The sequence below is a fragment of the Desmodus rotundus genome, chromosome 2, assembly GCF_022682495.2.
Source record: "Desmodus rotundus isolate HL8 chromosome 2, HLdesRot8A.1, whole genome shotgun sequence".
NCBI classification, from domain to species: Eukaryota; Metazoa; Chordata; class Mammalia; order Chiroptera; family Phyllostomidae; genus Desmodus; species Desmodus rotundus.
The window spans coordinates 151,343,426-151,366,166 of NC_071388.1; positions in this window are offsets into that span (position 1 = coordinate 151,343,426).

Here is a 22,741-nt window from a genome sequence, read left to right on the forward strand (position 1 = left end):
CATCAAGCAGACCAGCAACTCCAGTTGGACCACGCAGTCTGCAATGGTGCAGCGAGGAAGGTTTGTATGGCATAGATCCAGGTCTTGCACCTTTGATTAGATTACATGGATGAGAAAAACATGTGTAAGCTTTTAAGTTGGGTATGCTGATAAGATGTCATAAATACCACTTGAAAGGAAATGGTACAACCAGTAGTGTTTAGGTGATAATTATTTATCATTGTGTTATTCTAAGCAACTGATAAATGAATTAAGATCGAATTATTCCACTATTGGATCATTTTAACAAACTCTTCTCATTGCTAGGTATTGATAACATTTACATTTTTGAAACAACATTTAGATCTAATTGTAAATGGTCCTTTGAAATCGTTAACAAGCGTTAATACTTCAGGTGCGTGCATGTAGCAATTCTGCAAATATTGACTGTTCTACTCCCATTGTCAATTAAGCAATAACAAATTCAGAGATCTAAACAGAAAATTCTTTCACATTTCTAAGGGCTCTCTGTCTGGGCTCTTCAAAGGGCTCTTCAAAGTCTCTTAAGGACTTCGAACCGTAATAAGATTAAACAAGATTTACAGATCAGCAGCGTAAATCTATCATATTGATGGCATTAAGAACCCCCCAAAATTAATATACATTTTTATAGATAGCCAGAAAGTTCTCCAGGCATTTAAAAGAACATTATATTTTATTAAAATATCAGCTCTATTACTAAAACTAAATCTCTCTTATGACTCAGTAGTCATAAGTTAAATTAAAACCCCTGGCAAATTAATGTCACGGTCAACACACACTTCTCTGAAATTAAGATAGGATAAGAAGAAGCTAGGAAAATTCCTTGGCAAGTGGAATGGGGAAACTGAGAAAGATGGCTAATTCAGACTGGCCCCATCTATGGCCCTGATTCACCTGCTTCCTTCCCCATTGCACAACCATGCCCTTCAGTACTGAGACAATAAAGTTCTGATCACACTAAATAACCTTAGGAACAAAGCCTTGAGTCTACTGACCACAGAGACAGTTTTGGTCAAACCAGGCCTCAGTTGTGTTTCAGTTCCAGGCTCAGAGAAGCAGCAAAATCAGATGAAGCAACACCACGGCTGGCATCAGGACCAGATGTAATGACTGATGACACCTGTCCTAGTGCTGACCAGTCAGTAGAGCACGTGACCCTGAAAAAACATAACTGGCAAGCCGATAAATATTTTATTGAGATCCTCCTCTAAAATCTCTGCCTCTAGAAAACAGATGAAAACAATAAGGCAAAGGATCCAGTGTGAGTTCTCTCCGTCTCTCTCTGTCTCTGTCTCTGTCTCTGTCTCTCTCTCTCTGGGGAGAGCACCTTCCTCCCCTCCCCCCTTTATTCTTCAGGCATGTATCTTTGTTGTTTTTTTTTTTTCTTCTAAGCTCTAATGTTTTCCAGGAAATTTACAACCAAGGAAGCAGTCTGTCCTGGATTCCTGTCTCCAAGGGCCCTTCTTTTGCTTCTGTAACTTGTTTCCTGAGTCCAGGCAGCCCAGCTGGCTCACTTCTTCTGCCTCTGTGACTTTCTTTCTGAAGGGCCAGGGCAGCCACTCCTAGGCACAACTCTTCCTCACATTTCCGAAGGGCCGAGGAGCTCTGCCTAGGCTTGCTTCTGTTGCTATGATCTTGCTTCTGCTACATTAAGCCCTTCCTTTGTTTCACTGTCCCCAGCCTTAATAAATGTATTTAAAATCACCTAGATTTATGTTGTGAAACATTTCCTGCATGAAGTCAAGGACTTGGAGCCCACGGCACTGCTAATACAATGATATGGCTCAAAGAAATTTAGATGACAGCCACAGTTCTCTGAACTCCAATGCATGGATGTCTTCTATGACCAAAGTCCAGCTGGAGATAGCGACCACCAATTACTTCAAGAGCAGCTCATAAATGTTGCAGTTTTGCTAACAACAAGTTGGAGAGATAAATGATATTTTCCATTGAGTTTAGAATTTGTTCAGTAAGTTATAAAAATTGCATAATTTGGTCTCACCAAGTGAAATAAAAGGAAAAAAATGTTTTAACCTTAGTTATAGTTGTTTTCTTCTTTCCCATTTTTAAGACAAAGGAGAGGCTTGTGGCTCCCATTTTGAATTGCCCAAGCTTATGTTTAGCACAAGCAGCAGATTTGTATATGAGGCAGCTCTTTAAAAGTTGTTATGCATGGTCATGCTAGCTCTGCTTTCTCAGCGCAATAGCTTTTTAAATTTCATAGCTCTTCTTTAATGTTTATTAAACTTATTGGGGTGACAGTGGTTAATAAAATTATATAGATTTCAAGCATATAATTTTACATTACATCATGTCTATATCGTGGTGTGCTTACCACCTCAAGTTCCCTTCCATAGCTATTCCTGGTTTGAGTCAATTTGCTGACATGACTTAAAATAGTGAGACTTTTACACTCACTTTGCCTGTGTTTTCTAAACACACACCTCTTTTTATTTTTTCTTGAGGAAGATTAAAAATGTTAAGATGAATAATTAGCATCCCTGTCTACCTGTTTTGTGGAGGTAGAATGTTTGAATACTGCATTCTCTTTGTAAAGAACTTTAATGAAAACATTAACAACAATGTATAAAGTATTCTATTCAAAAACAGGATCTGGGACACAGTACATCAGAATACACAGAAAGGAACATGTGCACGTGCGTGTGCACACACACACACCCTACATAATCTGGGAACACTGCCCCCCCACCCCGCAAAGGCAAATAATGGTGGGAAAAGGGGATGGGAGTGTGTGGTAATAGAGATAATAGAGAAGCAAACCATTTAAAGTTTAAAAATAGTATTAATATAGTAAAAGTAAATTTGCCTGCCCTGTGCTGCTTGGAAAGATAGGCACAAAGTGAAGCTTAAGTTAATAATGCTCTATGTCTGGGCTCTAGTAACTGCCATGATTAGTTATTTCCGTTGCACCTCACGGGCCTCAGGCAAGGCAACTTCGTGAGTTCTGCTCTCGTAAACATAGCACCCTCCACCGGCAAAGAATGCAGGGAAAAATTGCTAAGCTATGGAGCAGAACATTGAGGTTACCATCTCAGATTGGACAGTGTCTGATTACATGACCTTAAGTAAACTGTTTAACCAAATTGTGTTTTGGTTCCTTCTTTACCAAGCAGGAAGAAAATATTTTGAGATTTGAATCATGTGAAATGTTTTAAATATATATCAAATGTAGTAAAAGTACAAGTTGTAAATATATAGATACATATATAATTGCAAATATATAATTATCTTTACATATGATGTATAAATATTCATTTAATCAGAATGTATAGAAGTACAAATTCTTAAGTTAGAAGTTTCATCACACTTTTGTGTGTGTTTGGCTGTGTGTGTGTATGAAATAATTGAAGTAGGCCTTGAAAAAATTATAATAATCCTAATTAAATTATAGCAAATTGAATATATTTTTAGTATAGAATAGTCAAGGGAAAGGCCAAGATCATTCCTACTTATTTTTTCTATTGTCTATGATATATAGTCTGAGCAAGAATTTTTTAAATTAAAGATAAAAAAGGAAAGTCAAGCAAAATACTTTACCTTTTGTTTCTCATACAAAAGGTCAAAGAAATTCTAGTCCCAGAGCAGTATTAGAGAAACAATTATAAGTTGACTATTAAATAAATTAATGAGTAGTTAGAATCAGAGAGGGCATTAATTGCAAATAAATAATTAAATCACTGGATGGGAACTCTTTGTGAGTCACAAACTCTTTTTTCCTCTAAGTAAGGTTTTCCTTCTGAGCAATAACCTATTTTAACAAATCCTTACAGAACAAACCAGTATGTTGGTGAAGTGGAAGATTATGTGTGTGTATTTGTATGTATCTGTGAATATATGTGTGTGTGTGAGGACAGGGTGACAGTGGCAACATAAGCACTATTTATGAGCAATAAAAAGATTATTTTCTTTCTATCTTAATCCTTCTGAAGTCAGGAAAGGCAGCTATAAGGAATAAATGTACAAAATAAAATAGTTTCAAATTATTTTGTATGACAGTTTATGATTGAGTTCTAATTCCCAAGTGAATGATAATAGTGGCTAGATATCTAGCAACTATAAAATACACCTTTAGTGTCCATGACATTTAGTGTTTATAACACATTTAGTGTCGAAGACACTATTTTTAGTGTGAATGTAAATTACTTACTAGAAGTAGGCAAATCTGTGGGTCACCCACTCTATCAAAAAGTGATCAAATTTAGCATCTGAAACAAGTTCATCTAATCAATATAAATATGTTGAATCTGAAAAGAAATGAAGGAAGAGAGAAAGAAAAGAAAGGAAAGGGAAAAAAACAAAATGAAAGGAAAGAAAAGAAAAGAGTATCAGGAAAAAAGAATGGGTGGGATGGACGAAGAGAAGGAGAGAGGAAGACAAGAGAGGAAGGAAGGAAAAAAGGAAGGAAGGAGGGAAAGAAGGAAGGAGAGAAGGAAGGAAGTAAGGAAACATTTTATATTATGACAAGGACCTCTTGGGAATTAAAGGTTAATTCCAGTAAGGAGACAAATATTTTAATAGTAGCTCTGAGATTTATGACCTTGGTAAGAACCTCAATGACTTTAAAATTTACTTTCTGATAAAATCAATATACTACAATAAACTCTAAGTTACTAAGGTATTTTTGTGCTTGGCTTCTATCAAACACAGATGAATATAAGAAAAACAGTGGGTCTCTGGGACATGTTAATAAAAAGTGTTCTGCCCTGCCTGGTGTGGCTCAGTGGAAAGAGCGTGGGCTGTGAACCAAAGGGTCATGGGTTGATTCCCAGTCAGGGCACATGCCTGCGTTGCAGGCCAGGTCCTCAGTGGGGGCCACATGAGAAGCAACCACACATTGATACTTCTCTCGCTCTCTTTCTCCCTCCCTTCCCTTCTTTCTAAAAATAAATAAATAAAAATTTTAAAAAGTTTTCTGGATATTTTAATGCCGGGTTTTCTCCCTATTCATTACTCATTGTTCATAAGAATGAAAACCACTGAAGCATTTCAAGAACATACATTGTTAAGGGAAGTATCAGGTTGCTTTGCTTATTAAGACAGAAAAACACACAAAGTATTTTTACAACAATTTATAAATTTGTGAAAACTCCATGCAAAGAAAGACATTCAAGTTAAACAGAACTGCTTAATTCTGCAGCAACACTGTTGGTCTATCGAATTTTTTTTATTACATCTAACAGCTGCCACATCCTTTGAGAAAGGACCCACATCTGCATCTTTTGACATATTTAGTTTTTGTTTTACATGCTAAGGCATTCATGATGATTTAATTAGTTACAATATTTTATTTATAGTTTCAATATCATAAAAAGATAAATTGGTTTGCCAAATCAAGCAATTTCTTAAAAATAATTTTACTCTACATGGAGAATGGTTTCATTAATCTGCTAAACTATAAAGGGAATATTTAATATTCTACTATTCACACTAATGATTTTTTCCATTTAAGAAATATTATATTTTTCAAATATCAAGTATAGTATCCCTCAAGTTCAGTCTAGGTATCTGAACCCTATGAAGCCACCAGGGAACGTGTTGTATTCTCTGAAGACAGAATTCATTCTCTCTAAGTTCAGAATCTTATTTACTCCTCTATGCTGGATGTTTTGGTGGTTGTGTTTCGTTCTTCCCCTTTCACTTCTGACTCGTCTCTTTTTAAGTTTGGGTTGCCAGAAAGACAGGTGGTGCATGAAGGTTACTTAAAAACAGTGCCAATTTTAGCTCTGCAACAAAGATGAGTCAAATTGAGTGGAAAATGATGCTGGGTGGGAGAGAATTAAGAGAGTTAAAAAAGGGCATGCTCCCTTTTCACCCTTCTGGTGCATTTTAGCATTTTGCTCTTGTTCTGCCTGGATAAACAATGCAGAGTTCTGAAATTTAGATGAACAAATTGTATTACTGATATTCTGCGTGAGTCACTGCAATACAGCATCTCTTTTGATATTTATAACACTCCTATGCAGTAGCTATTATTATGTATATTTTACAGATGAGGTATCTGAGGCTTAAAGTAGTGGTGTGACCTGCCCAAGGTTGCATATAACTCAAAAATGACAAAGCTCAAATATCTATAAATCAGTGGTAGATCGGAGGTTCTCAACCAAGGGCATTTTTGTCCTCCAGGAGCATCTGCTAATGTCTGTAGACATTTATTTTCACAACTGGGATGACACAACTGGCAAATGGTATCAAGAGGCCAGTGATACTGCTAAGCCCCCTGTAACACACAGGACCAGCCTCCATAACAACTATCCAGCTCAAAACGTCAATGGTGGTGAACTTGAAAAACCCTAAAATAGAAGTGTTCAAACTGTACGTCAGTGTTCTCATCACAGCATTTGTTCTCCTCTGAGGTTAATAATGAACCCATCAGAGCAATAACATAGAGCACAGTTTTTGAGATACTGTGTAGGATACATTAAAAGGGATGGTCTTGCCCCAGACTCAAAACAGAAAGCAAAAAATGAAGAACTATCACATCAGCAATCAAGATTTAGCCCTTGCTATCAAGTAAAAAGACAACCTATGTTTATGCATGTATGTGTGTACATGATATATATCTATGTGTATATATACATTAGTGCATAAACATATAAATATATAGAAAATAACTATATAGGTAGCATATGTTGAGGGCAAATATGGAAGGCAATAAACAATAAATGCTACCATTTGAAGAGTGCTCATGATGGGCCAAGTATACTTACAAGGTAGGTACTATCATCTTTAATTTACACTGAAGAAACTGAAGTTCTGAAAATTTAAGTAGCCTTCCCAAAAATCACATGCCAAGCTGTGGAGACGATATAAACCCAGTCCTTTGGCTCCAGAATCTGTGCTACAGTATACCTCTACTGCTACAGGTTACAACGAGAAAGGCACTTCTATGAGAAGGCTCCACTGACTCAAGGTGGGCTTGTAGGAAGGGGCAACCTTAATACATTTAGAGGAGCAGGAAGCACTTCAGGTTAAGTGAGAACGACTAGGAAATATAAAGGTGCTTATAGTTGGGAGACGTTAGCCAGAGTGAAGGTATATTATGTAAGGACACAGTTTGTGACTTAACAACTGCCAGGGCCCAAAAGTCTGTGCATATGCTCAGCAGGTGACCTCGCTCCCACTTCAGTGAAAAGTAGAGTCTCCTGGTATAATCTACTTTGTCTCATTTCACCATACTCCACAGCTTCAAAAGAATTCCCCATTTGTTTCTTTCTCCTTAACAAGGCTGATCCCACTCGGTGTGCTCCAGACCAGTGACTCTCATTTTCAAGTGCATAGGAATCAGGTAAAAAGTGTATTAATACACAGATTCCAAGACCTCGCCAGCAGAGCTGCTGATGCAGTTGGCCTGAGGGAGGGTCTGAGAATTTGCATTTATATCAGGCTCCCAGGTGATGCTGATACTGCTATCAGAGGACTGCATTTTGCTCAGGTCCCATCCCTTCCTGCCTCCTCTGAAATCTTGTTTGATCAAGGATCTTTCCTCCACAGAGTAGGGGCTCCATGAGACCAGAGACTATGTTCAGTTCACTACGGTATACTCAGAACTTAGCACAGTGCCAAGTAGGAAAAATATAGTTAGATGTGTGTCACAATAATGTATTTTCTTTTTTTTTTCCATGAGCATCTTCCCTGCTACCTGAAAACATGTTCCTGCACTGAATCATGCTGAAATCAATTTCTATCACAGGAAAATGAGTTACAAAAATGTATGTTTTTTTTTTAGAACTTCTGGATTTTGGAATAGCAGTAACACTCTGTGGACCAGCAGAGCAGAGTGGTTTTCCATTTAGTAATTGTGCACATTGGACAAGCTCCTCAACCTCTTGTGCCTTAGTTTCCTTACCCATAAAATGAATATAATACTAATCATACCTCATAGCATTATTATAAGAAAAATAGTGTTATATATGAAAGGACTTAAATTTTGCATTCAACATAGAATAATGCTATGTAAGAGTAAGACACTAAACTATTTTGTTTAGTTTATGATACTAATATGCCCCCAAGAGGTAAATAGCATGTTACAGAAATAAATACCTGCCCAGTGAGATTGAGTGTTAGGGAAGGAACTGCAGTCTGGGAAGTCATCAGTATCATTGTATAACCAGAACTGTAACATCAGGATGTTTTTTGTCAAGAATCAGGTGCTGGAGTAGACCAGGGAAAGAAGTTCAGGCAATTAGAGAGTCAGAGGAAAAACAAAGAATATGAAGACTTTTCAAACCTTGATAGAATAAATAGTAATGAAGAGAGGAGAAAAAAAGGGAAAATAAAATACTATCACAGAAGAGCCAAATGATGTATGTAAGCAAAGTACCAAAGTTAAAGATGACAAAATAAATTAATTTTTAAAATGAAAGGCCCTCAGTTTGACAAAGTATGCTTTGTTTCTATGATATTTCTAAAGCTCACTCTTTTCAAATGAAAATTTTATGAAGTATCCCATCTATGACAGTCATATTCTCATTAAATATTTCTTTGACACTTATGGATATTGGTAAATTTGCTGTTATTATTCCTAATTTTTATATAAGGAAATGAGGCTTAGAGATTAAATAAAATAACTAGTAATTGGTGGGGCTAACATTTAAAGCCCAGGGCTAGTTATTCACATCTAGGTATTTGATTCCTTCATGTGGTAAAAGAAAAAAAATGAAATTCCAGGAGTGATGTAAGGCACATGGCAGGAATCTTAATTTCATATCTACTCTTCCTGGAAAAACCTACTAACTTTGTCTATTGCCTTTATTTAGCGTCCAGTTCATACCAGTCTCACTTTTATTCACAGAACCCCTTTGAACAGTTCTTGAAAATGTAAATTAAGTATTCTTCATGTCCATCTCCAATGGTACTATTCTTTCCACATCTTATTTGACCTTTCAATGCCAATTGACTTAGTTTACTATTTTCCCTTTCAGAAAACATTTTCTCCCTTCGTGGTTTGTGATGGCATAGTATTCCTCTTACTTTTCTAGTTAAGCATTCTAATTTTCACTTCTTATTTCATCTCCAGCTAAGTTTTAAATTTTGGAGATACATAAGGGCAAAGTTCTAGGACATCATTCATTCTTGTTCCTAGAGTCAATGTTGTCCACTCCCATGGCTACAACGCCTATCTCTTAGCAATGAACAAATTTCTTTCTCCAGCGTACATTCCCAATGGCTTACTAGATATCTCCACTCTATGGAGAGAGTAACTCTATGGTTACAGATATTTTATGAACCCCTTAAACTCCAAATGTCCAAAATGAAACTCACCATCTTCTTCCCAAATCTCCTGTTTCTTTTTTGCCAGTATACTCCAAGTCACTGTCCTATCTGGATCATTATGATAATGTTCTAACTCGTCCTTTTCAACCACAGAAAAGGCATTTCTAGGGCATAAAGAGGTAGGTATAATGCTTTTGATACTACCACTTTTCTACAATTTCAAAGTAAAAACAAATAGTCCAATAATATTTTTTCATTTTATGCATTTAACAAATATTTATTGATTAAACACCATATTTAAGACCTTGCATTTGTGCTGAGGAATAATAGCAAATGGGACAAAGATGCTCTTTGCTTTCATAAAGTTTGACTTCTAGAGGGAAAAAATCTAATAAACAAATAAAATAATATATAGAATACTATGCATTGCTATCAGGAAACCAAAGGGCACTATGAGAAAGTGAAAGGAGATTGCAATTGTTCTATAACAGTCAGAAAATGTACTTCTGAGATGATCTTAAATAAGGGACAGTTAGGCAAATATCAGAAGGAAGAATATTCTAGAAAATGAGAACATTATGTGCAAAGATCCTGATATGGGAAAAAATGTAATCTCTTTGCAGAACTGAAGGTGACCAATATGATGAGTAAGTTAGGTCAGTGTGATGGATTGAATTAGTGACTCAGATTCCTCATCCTTATAGTCACATTCTTTGCCATGTAATAATTCATTTCCTTGCATTAAGGCAGAGTGTCTCCCAATGCTTTTTGATTTTGGCTTCAATTACATGAATTTCTTTGACCAATAGAATATTAGTGGAATCATAGTGTGGCAATTCTGAACCTAGTCCTTACAGCATTGAAGGCTTCTAGCACCTGTGCTATCTCCATGAGAAGAACATGTTCTGTCCATCCCATTATCCTGGAAGGATAGGAGATACTTAACACATAGCCACCTGCCTGGTTGGACAACCTACAGTTTGAGTCAAAGTTGCCCAGCTGACTCTACTGAGTCTATCCAACTGCCCAACTATGAATTCATGAACAAGTCTAAGCAAGATCAGCAGAACTACTCCAGCCAACCCACAGATATGAAAGAAACACATTTTTAATATTTTATGTCACTAAGATTTTTGTACTTGTTTGTTATGCAGCAATAGCTGGCCAATATAGTTAGCAAGGTAGGTAAGGCCAAATTAGGCCTCACTGGCTGTTACAACATGTATTGATGAACCAGAAATGGAGATCAAGTCATAGTAGCCATGAAGAAGAAAAAAAGGAGAAAAATGAAACAAACGGTTAAATAAGGAACCATGAAAGCTAAGACAGAAAAAATGATTCACAAAATATTCAACCATGACCACCTAAATCCATTGAATGAAATAAAAACTGATACCTGTCCCTTAGATTTGGGAAACACTTGTGACCTTAACAAAGGTTACACATTGAATGGTCGAGAGAAAACCCAGAATGAATTGGGGTGAAGACTAAATAGGAAATGGAGAAGTGATATTACTTATAGACAACTTTTTTCTCAAGAAATATACTTGTTCTCAGTATTAAATAAGGAAAATCTTTTCTTTCAGCACACAATACAGTAATTAGGTTGTAGCCATGTTACTCAAACTTAAATTGAACAGTACTTTGAGATGTAAGGAGTCACAGTGATTTTTTAAGAGTGTACCTTTTATTGCCCAACAAAACACTTTCAATTATTAAACAGATAGTCAGAGCAAGATATATTAAAAATACTATATTATACATATGTATGTATAAATAATAAATAATATCAGTAAATACTATATATGTATGTATATAACTACTAATTCAATGCATAAAACAATGAAGGAAACTTGATATATATTACTACCTAAATATTTTAAATGAAGTATCTATTTTGATGGCTTTTACTATAATAGAAAGAGAAGAAAATTTATCTCAAGGAAAAAAAAACAGCAAAAGATAAACTGGGATTTTAACAGATGGATGAAACTATATATAGAGGAAACAATGAACAGTGAAGAATCCTATAGATAGATGCTGAGATTAGTTTGAAGCCAATACATATGAGAAGTAGTTTAAACATAAAGTGACAAAGAATCCTTAATAAAAAAAATGTATAAAATCTGTTCCATCAAGGTGCACAGCCACCAATTTAAGAAGGATTTGCATTCTGTACCTAACAAGCCATTTAAATCTAATGTATTCACATTGAAAAACTAACAAAACACATATATCTTATTTTTTATAAGGTAATATTTTCATAAAACTTCCAAGAATAAAATTAAATATGCTGGCACATACTTTTGATGTGGGAAAACATACACATTACGGTGCCAAAGCACACCCAGTCACTTAGTGACTCGTCTTGTTTTGAAGCACAAATTCCATTTCTGCCAAATCTATCTCTAGTTCGATAGTTATTTTGTCAGCCTGTAAGCTAAAAAAGTACATTTAAAAAATAATTGGCTATCTGTTGCAAGCCTGTAACGGATACCTGATGGTTGGAAGATGTGTTAATGATTGACAAAATAAAACAATCAAATGTCTGCATGCAGTTACCTAAAATATGATCTATGCTAATAGCTAGGATACATGAGCACAGCAGCAGAGATGGGATGTGGAGAGAGACCCCAGAGGAGTGATAGGAGATAAATATACATGAGAGGTAGGCCGAAAACACTCTGGGCAAAATAGTAATTGACTATGTCTTCAAACTGGCATTCTTTATGTATTTGTTCAACATTTATTTAGTGAGGTCAGAATGAGTACCTGTGAGAAGTAGTTTATTTGTTTTCTGTTGAAGGGGCCTGCCTTATGCTGGGAAAGTGAAATCAATTTAAATTTCAAGATCTTTATGGTGAGATGAGTGATAACAGACACAGTTTTTTCTGCTTGTGGCAACCGTGATTGCACTACTTACAACTTCAAAAAACTCTGCTGCAGACAGCAGAGCTGACTGGGTTTTCAGAGCACCTTTCATTCCAGCCACAACAGAGCCGTGCTTCCCCCGGGCTGATGCCAGCAATGACTGGCTGGTGGTGGGGGCATTAAAGGTGGGCCATTTCTGTCCGATAGTGAACCCCTCCAGGGAAGTGGTTTATGAGGACTCCTCATCATCTTAGGCTCAAGGTTCAACTGCACTTCAGTCTAAAGTTCCATCTAATCCTTTTTCTTTGCTTCATCTTTCATATGTGTCGAGTCTTCTGTTAGAAAATAGGATCAGTAATAATTTAAATTCACATGGAATAAAAAATATTCATTTACATTTCATTATATGAAGCATTCTGTTTTCTTTCATAATATAGTCTTAAGAGATCTGTACCTTCTGAATGTTCTGAAGAAAATGACGGTGATTGTTTCTTTAATGACATCATAGCGATCAGGCAGGAGTATGAAGGAGTTGGTACAGACTTAGTAGGACACATGCACTGAGAGACTGGGGAGTAAGCCCTCTGGAAACTGAAAAATTCAGAGACCTACCATTTCATTAAAAATGTTAGGGGCTCCATGATCAAGGGCATGCTGTTATTTACTCCAAATTAAAGGACAAATTGCTGCATTGCCTCCCTTACCATAGAGAAGGAGCATAGCACCTGCTCCTCAGGTCCTAGAGTCAACATGGTTTACCCCTAGGAATACTGTTTCAGCCTACATACTGTGTGGTATGGAAGTCTGCCAGCATTGAGTGAGGTCCAGGATAGGAAAGAGCTCCACAAAAGATCCAGATTGTCTCTTGGCCCATAGTATCTGATGATAGAGGTGTCAACTATGGGGAAAGACTGTATGGAATTTATGGCAAGCCCAAGTTAAACACAGTGAAAACTCCTGAGATTCTGGAACAAGGCCAGGTCATCTACAGTGAATGATAATGCATTTCAAGAAACTGTTTCTGGCATGTTACTGGAAGATATTACTTGTAAGAGAGGAAATGACTGACCATTGATCACACATCTGGTCTCTGGAACTTCCCCTTATGAATGGATTCTATTGAAGCCATTAAATCATGAAGGTGCATGAGCCCAGCAGCAGTGCTTCAGAAGATAGGCGTGGTACACCTGAAATTGAGTTTGAGAGAGAACACAGGTCACAAGTAAATTGCATGAGCAGAGAGCCCACTCATCCGTGTCACTCATCAAGGTGTACAACCATCTCAGCTCACTCATGTGTGTATAGTCTTATGAAGGGGTCCCAAATGGCAGGCTGAAGGAGTAGGGAAGAGATCAAGTTTTGTTTACTAATGAGTCATTATGGTATATGGATGCAAGCTTAAAATGAAGAGTGGCTGCCACATTCAGAAATGGCCTTGAAAAGTAATAAAGAGGAACACGCTTTTTAAAGGTATGGCTGAAAGTGATAGACCTCATTTTCTTCTCACATGGAAAAAGAAACCATTCATTGTAGTTCAAGTTCAATGCCCTCACAATCTCATCAGCAGCCTGGAAGGAATAAGACTAAAAGATCTGAGATAAAGAGGTTTGGGTAGAGGCTTGTGGGTAGGCATTGGAGAGTAGGCAAAAAAGTGTGAAGATTTGTGTATCATAAAGTTAACACTCACCAGAAGCATCTACTGCATAAGAGGCACCAAACAACCATAAAGACAAAATTGTTTGACCAGTCAGCATTAGCCACTTCTCATCATTGGTCACCCCAGAAATGATGCAATGATGCAACATATGGACAGAATCACCATTTTTGACATAGAAGTTACTCACAGGCCTACTTCCCAAGGCTAATCTAGCTGCTGCTTCTTCTGAATACCCAACATGTCAGCAACAAAGACCAACACTGAGCCACTAACATGACACAATTCCTCAAGGAGACCAATCGGCAACTTGATGAAAAGTTAACTGTACCAGGCCTTCTGTCCTCGAGGTGCCAGTGTTTTATCCTCGCAGAGATTGCTACTTCCAGGTGTGGATTTGTGTTTCTTACCTACAGAACCTCAGCAAGAACCATTATCTGTGGCTTCAGGAAATGCCCAGTCCTTAGGTATTAAATTCCTTATACTCTAGCATCAAATCAAAGGATTCATTTCACAGCAAAGAATATGCAGAAGTGAGCCTATAATATTGGGATCCATTGATTATATCATATAATGCAACACCCAGAAGCAGCTGGTGTCCTTTAATGGAGGGATACCTATGGAGGATTATGCTAAAGTGCCAAGAAATAATCTGCAGGGAAGTGTGTCATCATTCAAAATTCAGTATATGTACTAAATTCAGGACCCAGTATATGTACTAAATCAGAAAACCGTATGACACTGTGTTCCCAATAAAAAGAATGCATGGATCTGAGAACTGAAGGTGCCTAAAGAAATGGCCCTTCTTACTGTCATTCCCAGTCACTGACTTAGGAAATTATGTTTTCTATCTGCACAACACTTGTTTCTGTGGGGTTAGAGGACATACTGTCAAATAAGAGTGTACTCTTAGAACACAGCAAAGGACTCATTGAGCTACAAGCTACAGCTGCCACCATGGCTCTTTGGATTCCCTGTGACCAGGGGACACCAGGCTGGAAGAGTTGTCATTATCTTAGCAGGGATAGTTGGCCTTGATTAGTAAGAGGACATGCTGCTTTTACAAAATGGTGCTATATTACTCAGTTCAGCCTGCCTTAACAAGATACCACAGACTGGAAGGCTCAAGCAACACATTTCTTTCTCACAGCTTTAGAGGTTGAAAGTCTGAGATCAGTGCCAGCGTGGTTGATTTCTGGTGAGGGTCATTTCCTGGCCTGCAGACAGCTGCCATCCCAGTGTGTATTCATATGTCTTTTCCCTAAAGCATGCACATGGATAAAACTCTCTCTCTCTCCCTCCTCTGGTAAGACAACAATCCTATTGGATTAGGATCCTACCCTTATAACGTCATTTAACCTGAATTAGCTCCTAAAAGTCCTATCTCCAAAGACAGCCACGTTGGGGGTTAGAGCTTCAACATGTATATTTGAGAGGAGGCGAGTAAGTCCATAACAGGTGATAAAGAGGAATACACGTGAAACCCAGTTGGTCTACTTCGGTGCAGCTTGACACCTAATTATAACTGACAAGGACGCTTGCAGCAGATTCTGGCTGGGGAAAGGAGGAGTGACTAGCTTTTCAAACAAACAATTGATTATAATTTTTTTAAATACAAAAAATACATTCATGTTTGGTGAAATATATTCTGGGGGTGAATACCTAATGGAAGTATATCTGTACTCCTTTATCTATCTACTTATAATATATTTACATTAGAGTTTTGAGTTAGGTTGACAGAAAATTTGTCACTTATTTTACTTGAATTGAATTCAATAGAGGTTAGTTGCTGAGGAATTAGAACTCAATTATTTCTGATGTTCCTTTTTTTCAGGATTAGGTAAAATGTTATACTTCTCTATGAAAATGACTCTGTTAAATAAAAAAATGTAAATTATCACTCTACAAATTACCTTTAGCATCTTTTCTTTATGGTCACATCCTCATCCCCTTAGCAGATGACCCCAGATATACCTCAGGTGTTACACACTAAGCATATGCAGTTGGAACCGGGGTTCTGATCCTGAATACATAGGTTTACTACAGAGGGGTACAGTGGTAATACAGCATGGAAAGCTCAACATTAAATCAATCCAATTATGGGTCTCCCCACAGATCTCCAGCACTCAACTGAAGTGCAAAGACATACTCTGCTCACTGTAGTTTTGGTAGTATTGATTGTTTTATTCTTCTAAAATGCGTATTGATTTAGGTATTTTGCACAGCATAAAGAATTAATGTGTGGGTTGATAGGTCTTGCTTCTAAAATACTCAAATTCTTAAAAGCCACAACTGTTAATAATATAGATATAGCTAATATGATATACTTGTCATACCATATGATGATGGGGAAACTCAAGGATATTTGAGTATAATAAATTGTAAAAGTTTGATTTCCTTTAGAGCAATAAATAACCGTTCACCCTATGTAATGTCTGCAAGGTTTAAATCTATTAACATCATACCTAGAGGAGGAAGAAATCTCTTTTAAAATAAAACTATCAATTTCTAAAATCATATTATTAGTCCTTGCAAAATTAAGCAAATTCTAAACAAAGAAATTCTAAACAAAGTGGAGAACAGATGAAAGTTATACACAAATTAAGGCTTGCAAAAGATATCTTATTTCTTTATTTTTTCAATCTATTTAAATTCAGTGGAGGTCAAACAAGAGTCCTCAGCCAGTTGACCTGATGGGAAATTAGATATCAGTTATATTTGGTGTTTCCTTTACTGCAGAGATTCATGTAAAATACCAAGAGTCTGGTGTTGTTCATTGGAGAGTAATCTCTCTGGCTTTCTGTCTTGCTAATTATCAGGAAGATGCCTGTTTTTTCCTAGTCAGCAGGGTCTCTAAAAGTCCTTAAGATCCACTGTTCCAGTAGAAAGAGGATATGGAGGGGGATCTTAGGTGGTCTTTGCCTTGAATGAGATGGCAAATAACAAAGAACATTCACCCATTATGGCCCCAGTGTATGGTAACAAGGAGCAGACAGACATGTAGAGAGGGAAGAATGATCAGACATGTGTGTTCCTGCTTTCTCTCTTTTACCATGGGAAATGAACAATGTGAAAGAATAGAATGGGAAGAAACCCCGAAATGACTGGGGGAGTGGAGTGCATTGGTATCAGCCAGTGGTTTACTTTCCCGAGAAGGCGACAAATCTTTGTGTGTAGCAGAACATAGTCACACCTGCCATGATGTGGAGTTATTGTACAGCACTGGCAGAAGAAAGTGCCTAGAAAACTCTGTTTAAGTGCTTCTGGTTCCCAAGCCCTCTGTGAAGCATAGGGTGTCCAGGCATTCTGTTTGTCTTGGTTGATGATCCAGAGAATAACTGAGAAGTATGGTGGATCTGCAGGGTTCTGTTTTCAGGACTAAGCAGCTACCATGTGTGAGGACTTTCTGACCAAGGACGAATAGCCCTGAAAAGATGGTTTTCATGACTGAACAGGACCATTCATGCTCCAGCAATTACTAGTCCAAAGAGAAGCCCAAACTAGCCATACCATAGCATTCAGAGTTCCTATGTAGGTGAAAGACCCAGTCTTCAGTCCCTACTTCTTCCCTCAGATACAGTGTCATGTAAGCCTTAGTTTTCATTGTATCAAAAATCTATTCAAGAAGGGAGTGGGAAGGAGGAGAGAAGTATCTTCAAGATTTGTTTGGACCTGAAAGAGACAGCAACTAAAATATCAGATAAGATTGAGTTTATCAGACTGAACTACATTTAGTTATCTTTTTTCTGAAATGGATACACATAGAAAAATATTTATTTATATAAATATAAATATTTATTTATCTATATGAAAAATCAGGAGAATAAAGCTATATGTAATGGGGTGGTGGGATGCTTTTAAGCAAGGATAGATAAATTATAAGAAATAAACAAAAGAAGCTTTTTGTGGACATCTGAATATAAAGTATTAATGTATTATTCTATTAGTAGTAACATGAAACTCTAGGACATAGCCATGACCTTGAGTGGCCAGTATAAGACCAAATTATAAGTAGATTGTAATGCCTTCTCCTTTCTTGTCCACCAATTACTATGAAAAATGCTTTGGCTTATCCGTGGTTATAAGTCATTTTAATCTAGAGCTTTTCCAATTATAGGCTCTTATGTAACCCATTCCAAGAGGATTTGCATTTACTAGCAAACATCCCAGATATGAAAGGTCTTCCAAGCCAGAGAAATGAAAGTTTAATTTACCATAAGAGCTATGAATACTTGGTTAAAAATGATACTTAAAAGTACTAGTAGTTAGCATTCACTATGTGCCATGCACTGAATTAAAAACTTTCCATGTTTTGCTAGATTTGTGAGTATAGACCAGTAAGGTAGGGATAGAATACTTTGGATTAAAAGGTCATCCTTGGATATTTAAGTCATATCACTTGGTGGTGATGAGCTTTAACAGAGACTTCTCTACTTTAGGGAGCCATGCTTGTGCCAAATGTTTGTGAACAGAACCAGTTACTTGCTATGCGCTAAACTGTACTTCAGTCATTTGGCTGCCTAATGGACACTAAGAATGGGCACAATGAAAGCTTTTGACAAGAATCAATTTAAGTATCTCCTCCAGTCATTCAGCCTTCTGTGAAAGACAAAATGCACAGGACAATTAAGGAGACAATTCTATTATGGCTATTGCAATAGTGAGAATGTTCATTAATGAAGAATGGTTTTATAGAGGCAGGTAAACAAAAAAATTATCCGTGAGTCTTGTTGGAGTCATGAAGAACAGAAATGGGCCTAGTCTGAATCACTGAGGATAGGTGGAAGTGGAAGTGAGCCTTTTAAAATGAAATATGCAAGAGAGGGAGAGCCCTTTCTGGTTAGGTTAGCTGTTTCTTGAAATATAAAATAGTAAGGAGAGGTCAGAAAGCAAAATGGTGAGAGGATTTCTTAACTGCCGCTTTTTTCTGGAAGCACATGACTCAGATAAAGATTAGCAGCATTACTTCTTTCTTTAACTGATGAAAAGCTATGGAAAAACAATACAGTACCTCCCTGGATGGTGTGGCTCAGTGGATTGAGTGCGGACCTGCAAAAGCAAAGGGTAGCTGGTTCGATTCCCAATCAGGGCACATGCCTGGGTTGCAGGCCAGGTCCCCAGTAGGGGGCGCATGAGAGGCAACCACACATTAATGTTTCTATCCCTCTCTCCTTCCCTTTCTCTCTTTCTAAAAATAAATAAATAAAATATTTAAAAAATAATACAGTACAGTGTATGCTTACAGCAATTTAGCAATTTTCCCAAAGTTGCTGAAATTTTGAACCTATTCAACCAACTGGATATTCTTTCAGTAAGATGTCATCTTTTGAGTAGAACATAAAATTTTTCAAACCACATTTATGTACAAAGAAGGACTATTGTCACAGAACACTCGTTATCTTTAAGCCTAAATGAAATGTATAACAAAAGAGTATAGTATAATATAAATGAGAAGGATTTTAAAAGAAGAATAGAGATAAATCTGAGAAAAAATCAAGTTTATAAAATTAAAATTTATGAAGATAATTTTTTTTAAATGTTAAAAGGAAGAAATAGAAGTAGAGAACAAGGGAGGAGCCAACTACTAGTGGTGGGCATTCCTTTAGTTCCATACTCTTTTATATTAAGTAATTCCCGTTGGCCCATCAGTGGGCTCTACCAGAGAGGGTAGAGGAAGCTAAAGACGTTGCATCTTAATGTTACTTTAAAATTAAAAAAAAATTCACCCCCCCCTGCTTTACAGTATTGAACTGGGTCAACTGACAGTCCTTACTCCTCAAGTTTCAGTATAGAGTTTCTTACAAATGAAATTCTAGGCCTTTTTTCAATTATACAAATGCAAACACCTGTCATTATACTGTGGTTATTCAGCAATTAGCAAAACAATTAAATCATTTTGTCTTCCCTACTGTGTTCATAAAATTCTTCAAAATCAGCACAAATGTTTAATTACTGATTGTAAGCTGAATCCTATCTATCTTAGTAGAAAGGATGACCAATGAGCTTGAATGACTGCTAACTGCAGTACAGTATAAGTGAGGAGACCTCACGTCCCACTGCAGCCTTTCTTGTCTTCTGACCTTTCCAACCTTTTCTCAGTAAATTCTTAAACTCAAAGCTGGCATTAATCTTCCCCCATGTTTGTTCTTTTCTTTAAAATTATCCATACCTCATCAGCCTGTATCAGTAACTTTTTTTTCTCTATTAGCATGAAGCCAGATACACTTCGGTTTGAATGAGCTCTGTGATCTTGAGCAAATTAAAGAAATTTTCCTAGAATCAGTTCCTATTGTGAAGATGAGTAAGATAACAAATGTAACGTGCCAAAGAGCGATGACATGTGGACACTCAACAAAGCGATTTTTCTTGTCCCATCCCATCTTCCATCTGTTGCTGTCGTTTTTATAAGATACTTTAAGTTTTAGGACCCAGTAATATATAAAGACTTTTCAAATTTTGTGTATCTTTGAAATTGGCAAGCCTAATGGTTGATTTTTTTCTGCACTGAGGATCGATAATCAAATAGTATCATAATTATCACCATTCTTTATCACAACTGCCAGTGTCAATATGAAAGCCATTACCACCCCTTTCTTTAAGAGCCTACTACTAGGGACAAGAGGATTCGCGGGGTCATGTTAGATGTTTTATCTGTAGCACATATTGTACTTTTATGCCATGGTTGTTGATCTCTTATCCTACTTGTTGTTTTTTATCTTGTGCTGAAAACCCTCCTTTCATAGGAGTAAAGGTCAGGGAGAAACATTCAGGCAGTAAACTACTACAGTTTCTACCACTTATGTTCATTTTATGGTTAAGTGTGAACTTTGAATTTCCAGGCTGTGGTCCCTTCCATACAGTGAGTATCACACAGTTTAATTAAGATGTACTTGCACACTTGTTGCCACACCAGTAGGATAAATGAGCATTGCAGAGCCCAACACATCAAGTATTGACAAAACATCATTGTGTACCACGTCGGTACATTTCCATGTAGTGATTTGCCTCTAGCGTTTCTCATTATAACATCATTATCGTTACTACCCCAGTTGGCTAATTTTCATCTTTTATATCTCAATTCAAATGTTACTTCCTCAGAAAGGCTTTCACTGAATTTTCTCTAAAGTGCCCTCCCCAATTTTTTCCTGTCATCACCCTATATAAAACTTACCACAATCTGTATTTATCTTGTTTGTTTGTCGTATGTTCATTTGTTTACATTAGTTCTCTCCCAAATTAGGATAAATGTTCATGAGTAAACAAACCTGTTGTCGTAATTTGTTCTCCCCCAAATTAAAGCCTGAGACAAAGACTTGAGTGCAGCAGTTTATGTGCAAGGCTATTCAAGGAAGTAGAAGAAGGGGGTGGGGTGAGTGAGACAGGGAAGAGAGGACCCAGTTAACCTGCCTGCTAATGTGCGAGTAACTAATGGGCCAGTCGGTGCTCATTCTTCTGGGGGACTTCTGAGGGACAGAGTATAGAAAGTACAATCGGGTCTGATGTAATGTGGCATATGTGTTTCAAAAATATCACACAAAATCATGCAATAAGGACCCCAGGGCTTATAGAAAAATGAAGACTACAATAATCAAAAACTTCATCAGTCACACACAGGGACACAAAATAAAATCCTTAAAAGTGGTAGCAAGGTGTCACACATGTTAACTGGTTTAGAAATACATAAAATCTACAATAAATATGACCTGGTGTTTGCTTTTGGAAGGCATGCTGGAAAGGCCCAGTTCGTGAGTTATTACGAAGTGGCGGGAGAAGAATTATGTGGAATCTGATGGCACGTTGAAACACTAAGTGTGGCTCATAAAATATGTAGCCCTGAGGTCACTCTGATGTCCCAGGTGTGTGCACACATGCATTTTTTTGTATTTTCATGTAATTTAGGTCAGCTGCATGCTGTTTTCTGCATTCACTTATATCAGAAATTATCACACTTTTTCTTACAGGGTCAGATAGTAAATGTTTTATGGGACATACAAACCCTTGCCGCAGTCATCAAAAGAAGGTGTAAAAAAATGAATTTCTGTGTGCTCCAATAAAACATCTTATTTACAAAAATAGGCAATGAGCCAGAGTTTGCCAGTCCCTAATTTAATGTTTCCCACGGAAGAAATAATGCATAAGTCAACACAAAATTTGGGTCCTGCTCAAATCAGTCCTTACCGTGTTGGAACAAATTCACATTTTCAAAACAAGCATTATAGCAGAAATGATTGTGTCAGAACTTCCCCACTGAGGGAATTTCTCCTGATAATGCTCAGTTCCCAGTCCTTCTGGGCTGCCCATTTTGTGGGATGAGCAATTTCCTGAGTTATGGAGAAAGCCTAACACTTAGACTGAGGAGAAAATATACTTGAATAGGAAAACTGTCAGCCGTGGGAGAACTGTCTTCTACTGCTAGAGGCTAAGGTGGTATGAAATGCAGCATCACCTGCCTCTACTCCACCTTTTTGTCTAATTCATTGCCATCTCCTCAGCGCCTAGAATACATTAGGTACTTGTAACAAATGGCTTACCTTCTTGACAAAGGGGTCCACTAACTGAGGAAAACAGTAATGAAGCCAGCATGGTCCATTCTTAATTGAAACAATTACCCTGCTTAATAATATATTATAATGAATATAACATTCCCCAGAATGCTTCATTTTCCCAGTTAAAAGACTGCAGAATCCTCACAGTTCCTTTCTACTTTCTCTTGTGTTTATATGTATCTTACTAAGACCTCTTTTATTCAGACTACCAGTTTGGCATATTATATGAGTTCTTTCCAGATGATATTCAGTCACATAATATAAAAAATAGAGACATTTATTGAAGAAGATAGTAGATACAAGAAACATTGTACATAGGACAATGCTGCCTCAGTCCCATTCAAAGTAGGCACCTTGGGACCTCACACAGTTCTCCCAATAGTCATCAGCTGCCCAGTTGTATTTTCCTGAATCT